This window comes from Nomascus leucogenys, chromosome 25 (genome assembly GCF_006542625.1).
Source record: "Nomascus leucogenys isolate Asia chromosome 25, Asia_NLE_v1, whole genome shotgun sequence".
NCBI lineage: Eukaryota > Metazoa > Chordata > Mammalia > Primates > Hylobatidae > Nomascus > Nomascus leucogenys.
Genome location: NC_044405.1, coordinates 19,345,913 through 19,365,631, shown reverse-complemented (window position 1 = coordinate 19,365,631; position 19,719 = coordinate 19,345,913). Strand labels below are relative to the sequence as shown.

Here is a 19,719-nt window from a genome sequence, read left to right as displayed (position 1 = left end):
TTTGTTTATTTAGAGACAAGGTCTCGCTCTGTGGCCCAGGCTGGGGTGCAATGGTGTGATCACAGCTCACTGCAGCTCAACCTCCCAGGCTCAAGTGATAAACCCACCTCAGCCTCCCAAGGCCTCTGGTCCCGAAGGACCAGAGACTCATGCCATCACCCCCAGCTAATTTTTTAATTTTTTTGTAGAGACAGGGTCTTGGTTGCCCAGGCTCATCTTGAACTCCTGAGTTAAAGCAATCCTCCCATCGCCACCTCCCAAGGTGCTAGGATTCCAGGAGTGAGCCACCACACCCGGCCGACATTATAGGTGCAACTGTCTGCTTGTTAATCCTTTCTTCTTGTGAGAGCAGGAGTTTTTGTCTGCTTAGCTTACCACATAGCTCCTGGCACACAGTAGATGCTCAATAAATACACTATCTGTGCAATGAGCTGCTGAAGAGAATAAATACAATCTCACATAGAAAGACAAGGGTGGGGGTCCCCAGGGACTTCAAATCACCCTCTTACTGCTCAGTAAATGCAACTTTTTCCCTGGACAATAAAGAATGGAATTGTATATGTAAAATACTGAGAGCTCTTAGAGAAAATAGTTACAAAATTCATAGCAATCCGCACACAGCAAAGCTCAATATTCATGGAATGTAGATCTTTAGTACCGGCATTATTTTAAAATTCAAACATAAGCTGTTTTTCCACGTTCTTTAACCACAAATAAGGCTGCTGGTCTGGGGTCAGGATACCGTGGAGTCAGGAGGACTGCTGGGTGACTAGTGCCACCACTTACTTGCAGTGTGACCTTGGGGAAGCCACTGTTCCCTCGCTGGGCCTCCGTTTTCTTTCCAGTCCTAATTAAGGACCAGGTTGCTTCCCATGGGTCACTTCTGACTTGAACATTTTTGCAACTTCGAAAAGTTGTAGTTCATTCATTCTTCAAGATTTCTGAGAGTTTAAGTTCATCTGAAACTGCTCATTGGTAAGGTTCCTTTTTTGTCCTTCCATCGGTTGGCAATGCAATACAGAAAAACAATTCTACCCAGGAGTAAAACCACAATGATTCATGTCATGTCAAACCCAAATGCAATGGGGAGGGGAGGGAATAGGGATATTTACTCATTCTTGGAATAAGAAGGAGTTTGAACTCAAAACTGCATTATTCACGGTAACATCATTCATCATGACAAGCTGCTGTGTTTTTCATGAGGTTGTAAGATGTAATTGCTCAGGCATTCAGATGGTATTAGAACGAGGGAGTGTCATCCTATCAATAAAAACAGAACAAACTCTGTCTTTGGGGAGGCCAAGAGTGGGGCTTAAGGGAAGGGCACAGTGAGGGAGACAGAGGCTGGGGCATCAAGCACTGCGGCCGGGGGTGGGGTGGGTGCTGCAGTTCCCCGCGCCCAGCCCGCCCATCCTACAAGCCTGCCCCCCGACTCATCACCGTCAGCTGAAATGAAGCAGGAAGTGGAGCAGGGGATCTGTGGGCCCCACAAGCTCAGAGGAAGGAGGGCAGCAGGGACTTACAGTGCGTGGCTATAGGAAATTTACCAAGTGGAACGGGAGACTCCAAAGAGTTCATGTGCTTTTCCGAAGATGAGTCCAAAGGCACTTAGGCCAAAAATAGACGAATAGATGAGTGAGTGAGTGAGTGAGTGAGTGAGTGTACGTGTGTGTTCGTGTATCAGTTCTGGTAATCTACAAAGACAAGACTGGCTCTCCCCAGCTTAATCCTCCCACCCAACCCCCACACTCCCTTCCTTCTTGCATGTCTGAGCCTGTCTGTCTGGCAGAGGGAGAGGTGAACCCAGCAGCCTCCGGGGAGAACTAGAAAGGAAGAGAAAATAAGGCTAAGAAGTTTGGCCACCCCTGCTCCCCCGAAAAAAGCTGCTATCATCAAAGGGGAAGGGCCATTACACTGATAGTTTACTCTGGCCTCTGTGACCAGAATTTGTTCTTGTGGAATGTAGCCGGAGAATCTACAAGTGAAAATGAAAGGCGTTGTTTTCACCAAGATACAAAAAGCTGTGGCGCCAGCAGCATAGGTGCCCACCACTGCCACTGCTCATCCACCCCACCCCGCTGTCACTCATGCACGGATGGCCCTGTGGCCTCATTTCCTGAGAACCTCAGAGGACACAGAATCACTCTAGCCCTCTGAAAACTCCTTAGCGCCTTAGCACTGTGAGCAAGAGTGGCATTAGTCATTTGAGGAAGTGGCGGTGACCAGCCAGAGACAACCTTCATTGAAGGCAAAAATGAGGTGATTTCACACAGTTCTGCAGATAGCAGAGGCCTCTCCCTGAATGCAAAGGATACCATGACAGGAGACAAACACATGGCAATTCACTGGGTGATAGTGAACAGATGTGCCTTTAGGTGTTCCTAGAAATAACTGGAGTTGGACATATTCAAAGACAACCAACCAAACATCCAGGAAAACACGACGCCATGAGTAGGGTTAGCAGACAAAAGAAACAGACTCACAGAGGTTTCAGATATTCAACTCACTATACACAGACTAAAACAATTCTAGCTACTCTATTCAAAGAAATAGTCAACAAGTTTGCAAATTCTAATCAGGAACTGGAAACTATAAGAAGTGTCATATAGTCGATATAAAAAAGGAACTCAGAAGAACTTCTAGACGTGAAAAGTACAATAACTAAAAATTAAAGAGCATGTAAGTGGCTTTAACCACACTTTGAACACAGCTGAATAATTCATATACCAAAATTAAAGCAGAAGAAACACTGAGATTACAGTATAAGGAGACAGAAAGATTAAAAACTGGAAGAGAGGGTAATAGAGTATACAGTGAGTCAACCTAACATGCATTTGATGGCAGTATCAAAAGAAGTAAAAGGAGGGAAGGAGGCCGGGCACGGTGGCTCACGCTTGTAATCCCAGCACTTTGGGAGGCTGAGGCAGGCAGATCACGAGGTCAGGAGATCGAGACCACGGTGAAACCCCGTCTCTACTAAAAAAAAAAAAATACAAAAAATTAGCCGGGCGTGGTGGTGGCCGCCTGTAGTCCCAGCTACTCGGAGAGACCGAGGCAGGAGAATGGCGTGAACCCGGGAGGCGGAGCTTGCAGTGAGCTGAGATCGCGCCACTGCACTCCAGCCTGGGTGACAGAGTGAGACTCCGTCTCAAAAAAAAAAAAAAAAAAAAAAAAGGAGGAAGGCCCAGAAGAAAATACTTTAATAGGCTGGGAGTGGTGGCTCACGCCTGTAATCCCAGCACTTTGGGAGGCGAAGGCAGGTGGATTACCTGAGTTCAGGAGTTCGAGACCAACCTGGCCAACATGGTGAAACCCCATCTCTACTAAAATTACAAAAATTAGCTGGGTGTGGTGGCAGGCGCCTGTAATCCCAGCTACTAGGGAGGCTGAGGCAAGTGAATCGCTTGAACCCAGGAGGTGGAGGTTGCAGTAAGTCAAGATCACACCATTGCACTCCAGCCTAGGCAATAAGAGCGAAAGTCCACCTCAAAAAAAAAAAAAAGACAGAAAGAAAATATTTTAATATATAATGATGGAAGAAAGAAGGAGGGCAGGAGGAAGGAAAAAAAGAAAGAGGGAGGAAGGGAGGATGGGAGGGAGGAAGGAAAGGAAGAAGGGGGATGGGGTGGGAGGAAGGGAGGGAGGGAAGGAAAACTTTTAAAACAACCTTAGGAAGAAAGAGATCACCTTTAAAGAAGCCATAAATAAACAGTCAACTGACTTTTTTTAAAGCCACAATGGAATCCAAATAAAAGCCTAGATCCTCTACCCATGGAAAATATCCCTCAAGAGTGAAGAAGAAATATAGACATTTGCGACAAGAAGAAAAACCTACAAATAAAACCCCAAGAGCATTCACCACTAGCAGATCATCATCTTTCAAAAGGAAAAGGAGTGTGGCGCCAGAGCTGTGTGGAATGCTGGAGCTGACAATTTGCTTGGAGCTTCCAACAGCGAAATCGCTCCCTGATGACCCCTGTAGACCCATGATCTAGCTACTCTATTCAAAGAAATAGTCAACAAGTTTGCAAATTCTAACCGGGAACTGGAAACTATAAGAAGTGTCACATAGTTGATATAAAAAAGGAACTCAATGATCATGGACATCAGTGCGAACCAGATGGACCCCACACATGTCTTGGCACCTCAGAGGCCCCTGGAATGTGTGTGTATATATATAAAAGCCTCCAGGGAAAACATGGGACCCCTAAAATGACATGGGAAAACAGGGGCTCGAAGCAGGAGGTAAATTCAGCTAGAGAATAATAAAGTTATGCTTCTTGTGGTGCACAGACTACTGAAGGCAGGCTTTGCAGAGAGCTTGGAAACCTCCAGAGTTGCATCTTAGCCACCCTCTTGAGTTACTAGGGGAGTCAAAGAACATAAGTCCTCTTAAAGTACCCGAAAGGCAAGGAAGGCCATGCAGATTTGAGGCAATGATCATACTTACTCCCTTAAAGTGACTGAAAGAGTATCAGTTGGGCTCAAGCAATTAAACAGTTGTCAAATGCATCAAGCCTCTGTGATATAAATTCACAGGCACATCTGAGCAAGAGCCCAACAGTAATTCCTCATGTTATGACTGGACCTTGGGAGGACCCTTGGAATTCCCTGGGAGAGCTCCTATCTAGGACTGGCCCCCTCTCCTGGCTTCTCCTGCCAGAAGCCACCTTCAGAGACTGAGGGACTGTGAGTTCCTTCTCCCTAGCTTCTCCCTTGTAATTCCCAACATCTCTGACCACTGGCAGCTCTCCCCCAGAGGCTGGAGGGCTACTGATGATTCCAGGGAAGTGGCTGCATGCACTGATCCTAACCCCCCGATAACTCTAAGGATGCTGGGGAGGAATCTCATTCCCAGGATCATAAAACTTGGTGGAGAGGAGGGGTTTGAAAAAGATTAATAACCTGCTAAAGACGTGACCAGACTGCCTTATTGAAAACAAGGGACTTGTGTGTGTCTTCTCTTCCCATGTAACATCCCAACTGCCTGGTGAACAACCAGCTCGAGAAAAAGAAAAAGGAGATTTGCTGCTGTTGCTAAGACTAGGGCCCCACATACATTAAGGCCCTTGATGGGGGAGTTAAGCCTGCCACCGTCCAGCGTTATGGGGTAACCAAGCACTATCAGCTCTCTAAGTGGTAAACATAATTTTCCCACATGGGAGACACTAATCCACATCACGCTGAAAGCAAAGTTATAAAGTGAGGCTGTCCCACCCCACCCACGCCACCCCATCTCGGTCATGAGCATCCAGGTGACTTTTCTTTTTAGAGACAGGGTATCATTCTGTCACCCAGGCTGGAGTACAGTAGTGTGATCATAGCTCACTGCAGCCTCGAACTTCTGACTCAAGCCATCCTCCCACCTGCCTCCTGAGTAGCTGGAACCACAGGCACATCCCATCATGCTTGGCTCAGGTGCCGTTTATTGAAGCCTCTTCCACTTGGCTCTGAGCTTGCTCCTGGAGTCATCCTTCGGCCAGGGCTGCTGGCACCTGAAGCCACTCTGGCCCTGGAACATCCCCCAGCCACACTAGTCCCGGCTCTCTTCTTCACGATGTCCACCAGGCAGAGACCAGCCAATGGGAGGTCAGACCCACCCTCCTCCGAATTCAGCGACATGTATGGGCTTTCATTAGGTGCCTCTTCACAAATTTTATCTTTTTTCATTTTTGTGTCCCTTAGGATAGGAATTCCTAGCTCTACTTAATAGATGAGTGTGGGGCCGGGCATGGTGGCTCACGTCTGTAATCTCAGCATTTTGGGAGGCCAAGGTGGGGGAATCACCTGAGGTCAGGAGTTCAAGACCAGCCAGGCCAACATAGTGAAACCCCATCTCTACTAAAAGTACAAAAATTAGCCGGGCATGGTGGCAGGAGCCTGTAATTCCAGCTACTTGGGAGGTTGAGGCAGGAGAATTGCTTGAACCAGGGAGGCAGAAGTTGCAGTGAGCCGAGATCATGCCACTGCACTCCAGCCTGGGTGACAGAGCAAGATTCCATCTAAAAAAAAAAAAAAGAAAAAAAAAAAAGATGACTGTGGTAGGCAGAATAAAGTCCCCCAAAGATGTACACAGCCTGACCCCTGGGACCTGTGAATGTTTCCCTCTGTGGCAAAAGAGACTTTGCAGAGGAGACTAAGTCAAAGATCTTGAGATAAAGATATTATTCTGGATTATCATCATAACCTCTAAATGCAACCACAAGTGTTCTTATAAGAAGGAGGCAGAGGGAGATTTGACAGGAAAGAAGGCAATGAAACAAGGTGCTGCTCTGCTGGCTTTGAAGATGGGGGAAGAGGTCAACAATCAAGGAATGCAAGGAATGCAGCATTAGAAGCTGGCAAAGGCAAGGAAATGGGTTCTCCCAGAGCCTCCACGGGGATCTTGGTCCTACCAACATCTTGCTTTTAGCCCGATGAAATTGATGTCAGACTCCTGACCTCCAGAATGCTGAGAGAATAAATGCATGTTGTTTTAAGTCCACAAGTTTGTGGTGCTATATTACAGAGGCAATAGGAAAGTAATAAAATGAGTAAACAGAGACACTTAATGACTTGCTTCAAGTCATGCAGCAAGTCAGTGGAGCTGGAATTCACACTCTGGCTTTTGGATTCTAAGCCTCATATTCTTTCTGTTACACCATGCTGCTTCTGAGACTGCGGCAATTGAGAGTGTAATAATCAGATGAATTAGGTAATCAGTGTGTGTGTGTGTGTGTGTGTGTGTGTTAGCAGGATTAGACAATAGGGTACGAGAGAGAACATGTCATTGACTTGTACTTATCTCTCAAACTATCCAATGGAAAATTGAGAAACACCAAATACAAATTATAAAAAGGTATCATTAAGTTCAACATTTTGCCTCTGTTTTTTCTGGTCACAGTGTGGTTGGTCTTCATATTGCAAAATAGTGATGATCTTGTTCTGTCCACGTGTTCATCTAAAGCACTGGTGTTACAGAAGGACATGAAAGAAAACAAATGGGCCGGGTGTGGTCGCTCACATCTGTAATTCCAGCACTTTGGGAGGCCAAGGAGGGTAGATCACTTGAGAACAGGAGTTCGAGACCAGCCTGGCCAATATGGTGAAACCCTGCCTCTACTAAAAATACTAAAAATTAGCCAGGCATGATGGCACACACCTGTAGTCCTAGCTACTCAGGAGGCTGAGACAGGAGAATTGCTTGAACCTGGGAGGTGGAGGTTGCAGTGAGCTGAGATGGCACCGCTGCACTCCAGCCTGGGAGACAGAGTGAGACTCCATCTCTAAAAAAAAGTTAAAAATAAAAAAAAAAATAACTGTTCCTTGTGAGCCCTAACAAATAATAGAAAGTGTATAGAATAGATGCAAGCCGGGGCTTGGGTCCTGAAGGTCAGAGTTCAATGTTTGCATTTCCTAAAGGAAATCTAGGGCAAGCACATCTCTAATGGACAGCGGTCACTTTCGTGCCGGAGATAAGCCTTGAGCCCTTGCTCACTTGGTACATGTTGCATTTTCTCCTTCATTTTTAACTCCTCAGGAACCCCTAGAATGGTAAACTGGGGAGTCACCTCATTTAACTTAACAAGGAATCTGGGGCCCAGAGAGGTTAGGGGTGGCTCAGATGCTACTGGTTATGACCACAATCGGATGGGTCATCGTTACTTGAAGGGGTGAGCAGAGCTTCGCTTAACTTCCTTAAGGCTCTCAATGGAAGAAACGCAAGTGTCTGTCCCCTTGTCATTTTCTGAAAAAGCAATTTATCATGAAATCCTCCCTGTTGCTGAGCTATTCAATACTTTTTTACCTGTAAAAACTCCACTCTGGTTAGTTACTGCTTGGACATGATACCATAGCATTATCTGAGAGGTCACAACACATTTTATGTCCTTGGTCAGAAATAGAAAAACAGAAGCACAAGACCCCTAGCCAGAAGATGACAGCATGCCAGAGCTTAGTGTCACCAAGCTTTCCTTTCTATTTTTGGAAGCTTTAACTTATTAGGCAAACGTATCATCCAGCAAACACTGGGAAATGTAAGTTGGAAAGGTCCCACTAGTTGATTAAATTCCCTCATTCTCTTCCAAGGCTGTCCCCCAAAACTGAAAGCCCCTTATCAGCTCTCATAAGAATAATAGAAAGAAACAAGCATTTTCTAAGCCTTTGATCCTACTCCTGCCTAACCTCCTAATTCAATCTTCACCCCCGGTTTTAAAGCCACCAACACCTCTCCTGCTCCCAGAACTTTTCTCCAGCTGGGACCCCGTCTGCTGCTTTAATCAGAAGACGTAAGTGCAGAGCTGTCTGAAGCCCACTTTGGGGAATCAATGTGGAATCAAGGTAGAAGATTCTTGATGCCCAGGTGGCTATCCCCCACCTAAACAGGATCCTGCCAACCTCATTGTACTGCCCAGCTCGCAGTGACAAGATGTGCTGGTGATATCTTTCAGTGGGGATTGTACTTTGCACTGGACAAGTCCTCATAGATGCCAAACTCATGTCAGACAATAAAGCAGGACTTTAAATAGCATGGCAGAGGCAATCTAGAGCTATCATAAACTATAATTCTCAGAATCAGAGGACTTTGCTTATTTTGTCAATAACATCTACCGGCAGAGAACACCCAGGCCAGGGAAGCAGTGGGACTCCCCACAGGGAAGGGGAGCCACCGCCTGCTAAACATGCAAGATTTGTCTTCACAGTGGACAGTTTAGTGGCCTTAGACATCATCTTCTACAACCACATCTACATCCTTGCCTTTCTGTTTCAAGTTGTTCTCTTGAGAAACTGTTCAAATTTTGAGGAGCTGAAAATGTACTGCCTTAAATCCAACCCATGCTGAGATTTCCAGGTTTGCTTTGAGGAATCCACTGGACTGACGGTGACTTGTTTAAAATTTGTCAGCTCTTCTATTATGTCTAATTCAACAAATAGTTACTGAGTGACAGCCGTAGCCAGTCTCTGCTGAGCTGGGCATCTTCAGGTTGTCTCAGACCTCATGGAGCTCCCAGTCTATCTGGGAAGACAAAGTTAAGAAATAATGAGCATTGCAAAGTGTATTATAAATAGCAAGGAGATGTTAGTCTAGAGGGCCAGCTGCTGCTGTTGCCACTGCAGCAAATTGAAGCCAGAAAGAGAACCAGAGGAAGTGCAGGAAATGTGCCTGGAAAAAAAATAATAATAGCATGGTGGCCACCCACAATGGTGATCAAGTTTTTTTCCAAGTTCTAATGAAACATCCATTCATTTTTATTTTGTGAGTTTGAAGCTGTAATAGCTGGGTATACAAAGAATTTCCTGTAGATTAATACGAAGCTGGAAGGAGTTGATAGATTTCAGCAGTGATTTGGGCTATTAATCCAAGCCAGTCATTCATTAACCCTCAGGAAGTTTTCTGTGCCAAAGTCATTATTATTATTATAAACTAAACCCCAAGCCCCAAATGGGTGTATGGCTACTTTTCTCTCCAGGATCCTGAGTGTTTGAGTCAGCCAGGGAGCCTGAATCATTTCCTGAATTCCCTTCTGGTTCATGGGGAGTTAGACTTTGTACAATGCACTTGCTGCCAAGGGAACCCAGCAAAGAGCCCTTTTGAGAGGTGACTATCACCCTTGCCTTTTTTCATGAGGTACTAAGTGGCTATGGCAGGTGGCTGGTTGTCTCCCAATTTTTGTTTTTCTATACTTCTGTAGTATAAATTTTAGCTGGCAACATGGCTGCCTGGCCAAAGACTACATTTCCCAGTCTCCCTTGCAGTAGCCATGGTCACGTGACTAGGTAAAGCCAGCAGAAGTGATGAGGGTCACATCCTGATCTTGCCCTCAAAAAATTGGTAGTATCATCGACACCTTGTGCCCAGTCCCTTTCCCCCTTTCCACTGCTGGAAGGAGAGGACAAGAACCAGGGTATCTCCTTAGACACAGAAATGGAAAGCACGTATTCAGGATGTGGAGCTACCCCAGCAGCCCTGACCTGCTGACCTCCAGACTGTGACATGGAAACAGATCAATTTCTCTCTTGGTAAGTCACTGTATTTGGAGCCTCTTTGTTACAGCAGTTAAGACTGTACTCCTACAAACACAGTGCCTACCAAGCATACCCTGTGGCTCCAGCTCAGGGACTCTTCCATATTGTATGTTGATGCATCAGGGCAGTGGCTTTTTTTTTTTTTTTTTTTAAACAGGGTCCCAAGCTGGAGTTCAGTGATGCAATCTTGGCTCACTGCAACCTCTGCTTCCCAGGTTCAAGTGATCCTCCCACCTCAGTCTCCCAAGTAGCTGGGACTACAGGCAAATGCCAACCATGCCCGGCTAGTTTTTTTGTATTTTTGTAGAGATGGGGTTTCATCATGTTGCCCAGGCTGGTCTCAAACTCCTGAGTTCAAGTGATCCAACTGCTCGGCTTCCCAAAGTGCTGGGATTACAGGCATGAGCCACCACACCCGGCCTGCAGTGGCTTTTTAAATACATTGTCTCATTTAATTATCCCTATAGTCCCATGTGGTTGGTATTATTGTTGTACCATTTTAAAGATCAGAAAACTGAAGTAGAAATAGATCAAAAAACTTGCTTAAGATTCCACAAGCAAGTAGGCGGGAGAGTGAAGATTCCAACCCAGCCATGTAACTCCCTGTTGCCTTTTCCCTTCCTTGCCATTCCCCTATAAGATGACTTGGTCATATCAACATTCTCTTTGAGATCCAGGTAAATACATACCCCGGGTTAAACAAATTCCAGAAAATAGTCTCACTTGGCTCTGTGTGGGTGTAACCCACCAATCTTGCTTTTCTAAAGGCAATAACGATCGGTCACCCTCAAAACTCTACCTGGTGGTTCAATAGTTCAGCAGCTCCACATTGATTGAATTCCTATTGTGTTCCCAGGCATTAAGTCTGACACTGGGGACATCAAAATGGATAACACATGGCCCTGGATCTCAAGGAACCTGCCGCCTGATGGCAAATAAAAGAGAGAGTCACACTTAAATGGATGATTTAAGCATAATGAATGTGACAAGTGATAAGATAAGGGAATGCATCCGGTATCACTGCTCTTCCAAGGCTTCTCGAGGGGTAAAAAATTACCCAGTGGGTATTTGAAGGAGAAAGTAAATAAAAGAAAATCTACCAAGAACTGTGCTATTTGGTAATACGTGTTATTTTATCTAATCCTTACCATAAAACTAAGAGGAGTATAATTTTATCTCTGTTTTACAAACGGGGAAAGTGAAGGCCAACCGGACCTAAATTCCCAAGTTCCTACACTCCGCAGGAGATGCAGTGTTGAAATCTAGGTTAGCCTGAGTCCAGAGACCACATTTTAGCTACTGTTCCCAAAATAAAGAAGAAGTTGATCCTGTCTCTTGGGAAATTTTCTTTTCTTGAGTCTTTCGACTGGAACAGAAAACACCTGGAATTATGAAAACAGCTAAGAGGAAGGACTAGTTCTTTATAGCAGCGCTTTCTGTCAGTCTCAGGGAAAATGTCTCTTGTCAGCATGGAAAGAAAAGCAAGATTATAGGCAATTACTGTTTCTTTTTCCTGGGAGCTGCTTCTCCCCAAAGCTGACGGTATTGATTCTGGGGGGTTCAGTCACAGTGTCTGGCCCCCTCAAGGTCTGGCTAATTAGCCCCCCATCCTTCCCACTAAGTCAAAGGCCCAAGGGAGGGGCGTGTGTCCAAGTAAGGCCAGCCTGAGCTCATCTAGGATTTGACGTGTGACTGCTGGGAGAAAAGAGAAGCTCCTTTTGCCCCTCTGGGCATCAAGCCAGGGAGGCCTGGAGGTGAGGCAGCGTGTTCAATCATAGAAGCAATCAATCAATCATTCAATCAATTTTCCTGAAGTCCTAAGCTGGGTTGGGTTCAGTTTCTTTTACTTGCCAATGAAACCATCCTAATACTGTGGGGAGGGTCTGAGTACAAAAAGCAAGCTCATGATGTAATTTCAATACTTACATTCCTTATGTTTTATGTTATATATTTTATATATACAGTATTTTCAAATATATATACAATATATTACATATACAATATATTCATATATAAAACATATAATATATTCATATATAAAATACATGAGTTCACATATAGAATACTATATTTATATATTTGTATATTTATTATATTTGTTTATTTATTATATTTATTATGTATTATATTTTTATCTATTTCTTGTATTTGTTATTTCAATGCATAGAGTTTCAACCAGGCGTGGTGGCTCCCACTTGTAATCCCAGCACTTTGGGAGGCCAGGGTGGGAGTATCTCATGAGGCCAAGACTTCAAGACCAGCTTGGGCAACATAGTAAGACACTTGTCTCTACAAAAAAAATTAAAGATTGGCCATGATGGCATGCACCTGTAATCCCACGTATTCGAGAGGATCCCTTGAGGCCAAGAGTTCGAGGCTGCAGTTTGCTATGATTGCACCACCACACTCCAGCCTGGGCAACAGAGTAAGACCCTGTCTCAAAAAAAAAAAAAAAAAAAAAAAAAACTTAAGAGTTTTCTAAGTTCTGAGAGTTTCAAGCACCCCATCATTTTCAAATAAAACCACACAGACAAATGCTAAGGTTAAATATTTGGAATCAGCATCTTTTTATGTGGTCCCACAGCAGTGGTTGTTCATGCATTTCATAACTAAGGTCTGGTCCTCATTTTTATTTGTAAGTTACAGAGGATGCAGACAGTAACTTCTGGCTTAGTCACCAGCCCCACTCTACGAGATGTCAGCTGTGCATACTTAAGAGTTGTTAAATTTATGTTTCCTCCTGAATTGCCATCTTTGTCTAACAAAACCCATGCTATGATAAGCTACTTCCATTTTTTCTTCTTCTAAAAGGTATTACTCAAAATGGATTTCCCCAGAATCTCACAGTTTTCTAGAATCTGTGACCAAAAGTGGGACTGTTTTTCCATCTCTATACTGGGGGCCCGGCCTGAAGTGTAGGCAGGTTTGGGGGTACCTACATGGGGTGTCATCAGGACTTTGGGGTTCCTGCCTCACTCCAGGGCTTTAACACCTGCTTCCTGAGGCCTAAGAGTCCTTCCCCATGGAGCAATCTCAATTAGAGATGCCTTCAGAATGTAATTCTGCCTGGGAGAGGTGACACATGGATAAATCCACAGTAAGAAACAAATAGCTGAGAGCCGATTCTTTCTAATTTTGCAAGGAGAAAGGGTGAAGTGAGAAAAGGTGGGCAGAGGCTGCCTGATCCTGGGAGAAGCAGCCCATGAATGGGGAGTGAGGAGGAGGGATTCTGAAGGAGGAGGCTGAGAGTACAGGAGCTGCCTCCACAGCTCAGCCTGGCCAGCCATGGGATAATCCTGCCTGTGGCTTCCACTAGCCACATGACCTCAGGCAATGCTTTAACTTCTCAGTATCCTCATCTGGAAGTGGAGACAATCATACCTACATCACAGGGTGTTGTATTCCTAAAATCCTTCACATCTGTGGAGTGTGCAACACGATGCATGAGGTTCACTATCAGTGGACAGAAATTTAATCCCTAAGGATGTCAGGTAAATATTTGTTGAATGTTAGTGAATGAATGAATGCATGAATGAATGAAAGAATGATCAGCTCTCCCTCCATTCAGTCAACCAATCAGTAACTTCTTATCTCACATCTGCTTTGAAAACCATCACATTCAACATTCATTCAAGAGATTATTTATTGAATGCATACCATATCCCTGGAAGTCAGAACCCACTCCGTAATTTTCCAGGTCCAACATAAAATGAAAAAGGAGGGTCTTGTCCAAAATTTATTAAGGATTTCAAAATAGGGATAGCAGGGCATGCAGCTGGCCACATCATCAGCATTTTAGGAGCCAGGGACACAACAGTGACAAAAGAAACAAGCATTCCTACCCTTGTGGAGTTTACATTCTAGCAAGAAGAGATAGACCATAAATCAAATCATTTTGTTTATGCAGGACATATAAACAAATATATCGGAAAAATATATATAGAATGTTAGAGAGTGATTAGTCCTAGGGGGAAAATGTATGAGGAAAATGGGCAAGGGAGTGGAGGGGTGGGGTTATTTGATTTTAATGAGGATGGTCAGAAAGGCTTCACTGAGAAGGGGAATCCGAGTGAGGACGAAAGAGACAAGGGATGAGCTGAGCAGATATCTGGGGAAAAGGCTTCCCGACAAAGGGAACAGCAAGTGCAAAGGCTCTGCCAGGAGCATGCCCAGTGTGTCCAAGCAAGAACACGGGGCTTGGAGCAGCACTAGATGAAGTCAAAGAGGTAGAAGGTCTGGAGGACTCGATCCAAGGCTCCTGCAGTTGGGCAAGTGACACACAGGGTGGCCTGACGCAGAGTAAGACAGAGAGGTGGTGAGAGGTGAGCAGATTTTGGATGTCTTTGGAAGGCAGGGCCAAAGGATTTGCCGACACACTAAATATGGCGTGTGAGCAACAGAGAGGGGTCAAGAAAGCTCCAAAGTTGGGGGACTGAATAAAGCCCAAAGAAGAATAAAGCTGCCATTGCTGAGAGGAGGAGGTGGTGGGGAGGAGCAGGTTTGGGGGCATCACGGGAGCTCAGTTTGGGACACTTTAAGTCTGAGATGCCTCTTAGTGGTTCAAATAGAGGTACAGGGTAGACAGAGATAGGAATTTTGGAGTTGGGGGAGGGGACGTTCAAGCAGGAGGTACAAATGTGGGTGTCATCAACAGCAATGCAGGACATAAAAGATGTCAACCTAAATAATGACAGAGACAGGATCTCCACGAAAGGAGCTTTTTGGGAATTGCAGGGGATTACAACCTGGGAAACATGTGCTATGATGAATCATAGGCGTATCCAAAGAGATTGGGGCTAAAGAAAACTTTTACAGGCAAAAAAACGGAGAATTCCACATTAGCTGTTTGGAAACAAAGACCATTGATTACAAGAGTTGGCAATGTCTCATTAGTGGAGGCTGCCATTGCTGGGCAAGTGTCCTTGAGCAAATGGCTTACCTCGAATCCTCCATATGTGAGGAGTTCCTGGCATACTCCCCGTCATAGGCATATGTGCAGGGATTCCTTGTGACAAGGCCTGTTACAGGCACCCATGTAGGCTCCTCTTTGTGGCCTCTGCCTCCATTTGGTTAGGGTTTGACATAAGTGACTCCATTCTGATATTGATAACCCCCACAGAGGAAAGGACCCCCAGAAGCTCCAGTCCACCTTGGAGAGATGAGACACAAACAGAGGCTTCCTAGCAGTACCAGGCAGTCACAGATGAGTGCAGGCAAAGAGCTGAAAGAGGGCATCAGATAATGGACTCCGAATGTAGGGAGTGGCATGGGCCTCATCTTGGTCAACAGGCTGCCCAAGAAGAAGCCACAGAAAGAGCTGAGCCTGAGCAGCTGAGCTCAGTGGACCCCAGAGCATCTTGTGGAATTCACCTTTCCATTCTACCTGCAGAATAACTTCCAGATCAACCTGTTTCTCTCCAACTCCACTCCCAGCAGCCCAGGTTCTTCTGCTGTTGCTGAGACGACCACAGATGGGCTCCCTTCTGCTCTCACTCCCTTCTGAGGCTTCCTCTTCACGGGAGCACCTGTTCTTAGAACTTAAATCACATCTCATCACTCCCTTGTTTAAAACCCACCCATGGCTTCCACAGGTTTTGCATTCTGGCTAAGGAAAATCATGTGAAAACTTTTCAAGGAAGTGGGGCTCCAACAGGCGACACTAAGCTTCATTACTCCAGGCAAAAGGAATCATGGAAACCCATGTTTCTCAAGCTTCTTTTGGCCAAAACCCACAATAATCAATATGTTTTATACCCACACACTGAAACAGTCATTATCCTAACTATACACAATTCACTTTTTAAAAATGCTATTCTATTCTGTTCTTTTCAATTCTATTAAATTCCAACCCATTCTATTCTGTTGTATATCATTTCATTAAATTTTTTTTTTTTTTTTTTTTTTTGAGACAGAGTATCTCTCTGTTGCCTAGGCTGGAGTGCAGTGGCGCAATCTCAGCTTACTGCAAGCTCCGCCTCCCGGGTTCACGCCATTCTCCTGCCTCAGCCTCCCGAGTAGCTGGGACTACAGGCACCCACCACCACACCCAGCTAATTTTTTGTATTTTTAGTAGAAACGGGGTTTCACCGTGTTAGCCAGGATGGTCTCAATCTCCTGACCTCATGATCCGCCCACCTTGGCCTCCTAAAGTGCTGGGATTACAAGCATGAGCCACCGTGCCCAGCCTACAATTTTTTTTTTTTAAATGCTGGTCACAATAAACTCCATTGATTTCACCATTGATTAATGTGTTGCAATCTGTGTTTCATTGGTAGTAAAAGGCAGGGAACTAGGATGACCTACAGTGGAATCAGTGACTCCAGCCAGGTGAGTCAGTCTAGCTAATAATAGCTCGTGTTCATTGAACAAGTCCTATGTGCCAAGAATTTTGCCATTACTTAGGTACAATATTACATTTATTCCTCAAAATAAACCTTTAGAGTTAGGCAATGTTATACTTATTTTACTGTTGAAGTCTTCTGAGGTTTAAGAAAGTTAAAGTCCTTTGGACATGAACACCTAGGTAAGAAGTAGAATTTGAGTTTAAGAAGTCTGATTCCAGATCCTAAGCTCTGGCCCCACGCCAGGGACTAGAATGAAAAAGATGAGGCATCAGTCTGGAGCCAGGCATCTAAAGATCTCATATACCCATCTAAAGGGCATTGATTCTTTTTATTTTTAGTTGATAGGCAATAATTGCATGTATTTATGGGACACAGACTGATATTTTGATACATGTGTACAATGTATAGTGATCAAATCAGGGTAATTAGCATATCCATCACCTCAAACATTTATCATTTTTTTGTGTTGTGGACAATCAAAATCCTCTCCTTTAGGCTGGGCACAGTGGCTCATGCCTATAATCCCAGCACTGTGGGAGGCCGAGGTGGGAGATCATGAGGTCAGGAGATCACGAGGTCAGGAGATCAAGACCATCCTGGCCAACATGGTGAAACCCTGTCTCTATTGAAATACAGAAAAATTAGCCGAGCATGGTGGTGCAAGCCTGTAGTCTCAGCTACTCAGGAGGCTGAGGCACGGGAATCTCTTGAACCCTGGAGGCAGAGATTTCAGTGAGCCAAGATCATGTCACTGCACTCCAGCCTGGGCAACAGAGCGAGACTCTGTCTCAAAAAAAAAAAAAAAAAGAATCGCTACAGAGCTGCAGAGGCACAAGAGGCTGAGGCACAAGAATTGCTTAAACTCAGGAGGCAGAGGTTGCAGTAAGCTGAGATCACTCTACTTCACTCCAGCCTGGGTGATAGGGTAAGACTCTATCTCAAAAAAAAAAAAAATTCTCTCTTCCAGCTTTTTGAACATGTACATTTAATTACTGTTAACCATATTCACCCTAAAATGCTATAGAACACTAGAACTTATCCCTCCCATCTCACTGTAACTTGTATCTATTAGCCAATCTTTCCTTTTCCTCCCTAGAGGACTAGAATATTTATGTAAAAAAATTATTCAATCACCTTTTATTATTATTATAAATATTTCAAACATATAGAATATAATAGCAAGTAACAGAATTAACTCACAGGTATCTACCACTTGGTTCTATCATTTCATCATATTTGCTTTATATTATTTCCTTTTTTAACCTATGTCATATTTAAATTAGCTTTTTGTAGACAGCTTATATTTGAGTCTTCTTTTTTATCCAATCTGACAATCTCTGTTTTTTAGTGCTATGTTTAGATCATTTACATTTAATGTAATTATTCGTATGGTTGAATTTATGTCTATTATTGTATTATGTGGTTTCTGTTTGTCCTCTATGTGTTTTGGTTCTGTTCCATTGTTCCTGCCTTCTTTTGAATTACTTAAAGTTTTTAGTATTTCATTTTAACGTATCTGTTGGCTTTTTTGGCAATATCTCTTTGTGTGTGTGTGTGTGTGTGTGTGTGTGTACAATGACTGTTCTAGATATTGCAATATGCATTCCTAGTGTTTTACAGTCCACTTCAAGTTACTATCTTACCAATTCAAAGTAAAATGTAGGAGCCTGACAAACTTATACATACTTTTACCCTCCCCCTTTATGTTATAGCTGTCATATGTTTATATCTATATACATTCAGAACCTTACCAATGTTATGATTTTTGCCTTCAACAGCTGTAAATATTTAAAGAATTTAAAAGGATAAAAATAGGGTATTTTATTTAGCCCCATATTTACCGTTTCTGTTGCTCTTCCTTCATTCCTGAAGTTTCAAGTTTCCTTCTGGTATATTTACCTTCGGCCTGTAAGACTCTCTTTGGCATTTATTTTAGAGCAGGTTTAATATCAAAGAATTCTCTCACTTTTTCTTAATCTGAGAATGCCTCTATTTTACCATCATTCCTGAAGGATATTTTTTCTGAATATAGAATTCTGTGTTAAAAGCTCCTTTCTTTAAGCACTTTAAAAATGGTATTCTACTGTCTTCTGGCCTCCATGGTTTCTGGTGAGAAATACTCAGTTATACGAATCCTTCTTCCCCTACATATAATGTGTTACTTATTTCTGGCTGCTTTCAAGATTTTTCCATTATATCTGATTTTCAACAGTGTGTGATGCATCTGGACATGATTTCCTTTTAGTTTATTCTGTTTGAGACTTGCTAAGCTTCTTAAATCTACAAACTTATGTTTTTCCCAAATGTAAGACATTTCAGCTATTAATTCTTCAAATACATATTTTTTTTCTAATCCATCTCTTTTCTCTTTCCTTTTGGTGCTACAAGAACAAGAATGTCAGACCTTTTGGTCTTGTACCACAGGCCGCTGAGATTCTATTAATTTTTTTAATCATTTTTTCTCTCTGTCCTTTAGACCAGATAATTTTTATAGATATATCTTCAAGTTCACTGACTCCTCTGTCATCTCCATTCTGCTATTAAGCACATTCAATGAATTTTGTTTTTCAGATATTACAATTTTCATTTTCAAAAGTTGTATTCTATTCTTTTATAATAGTTTCTATTTCTTTGCCAAACACTTCTTTCTTTCTATCTTAAGGTGTTTACCTTTACCTCATGGGCTTGGTTATAACAGCTAAAGTATTTGTCTGATAACTTCAGCATCTGGGCCATCTCAGGATTAACGTAATCGATTGCCTTTTCCTTTGAAAAATGATCACATTTTCCTGGTGTCAAGTAAGTTTGGATTGTATCTCATACATTTCTAATATTATTCCATGAAATTCTAGATTCTCCTTGTCAAACTTCTAGAGAATGTCGGTTTCGATTTGTTCAGCAGGCCATCAGCCTATTGTGTTCAGATCACAGGTTCTGTCTTGCCTTCTGTTTGCAGGCTTCTCGTGTCAGGTCATTTGTGAAAACCTTTGCAGTAGTGCTTTTAGGTCTGTCCTGGGTATATACAACTTGAGGCTGAACCCAAGATTCATGTTGGTCCATACACAGAACTAAGGAATCCCTCTTCTCCAGCATTTCCCCTACTCCAGGAGCCCCCAGTCCCTGGGCCATAGACCGTTACAGGTCCGCACAACAGAAGGTGAGCTGTGAGCAAGCGAGTGAAGCTTTATCTGTATTTACAGCCAGTCCCCATCGCTCCCATTACTGCCTGATCCCCTTTCAAATCAGCAGAGCCATCAGATTCTTATAGGAGCACAAACCCTGTTGTGAACTGTGCATGCAAGGGATCTAGGTTGCACGCTCTTTATGAGAATCTTATGCCTGATGATCAGTCACTGTCTCCCATCACCCC

General features: G+C 43.6%; 2 long non-coding RNA genes across 2 annotated transcripts in view; both read right to left on the bottom strand.

Moving 5' to 3' along the window:
* Positions 1-310: 310 nt before the first annotated feature.
* On the bottom strand, positions 311-1,610 carry LOC115833170. The gene is made up of 2 exons (XR_004028618.1): positions 1,441-1,610; positions 311-1,260 (listed from the first exon to the last, which is right to left on the bottom strand). It is a non-coding gene; the product is annotated as an uncharacterized LOC115833170 (long non-coding RNA).
* Positions 1,611-7,054: 5,444 nt separating this feature from the next.
* LOC115833142 overlaps positions 7,055-19,719 on the bottom strand; it is a 39,315-nt gene continuing 26,650 nt past the window's right edge. The window contains exon 3 of the long non-coding RNA XR_004028585.1: positions 7,055-8,995. This is a non-coding gene — a long non-coding RNA (uncharacterized LOC115833142). The remainder of the gene's footprint in view (positions 8,996-19,719) is intronic.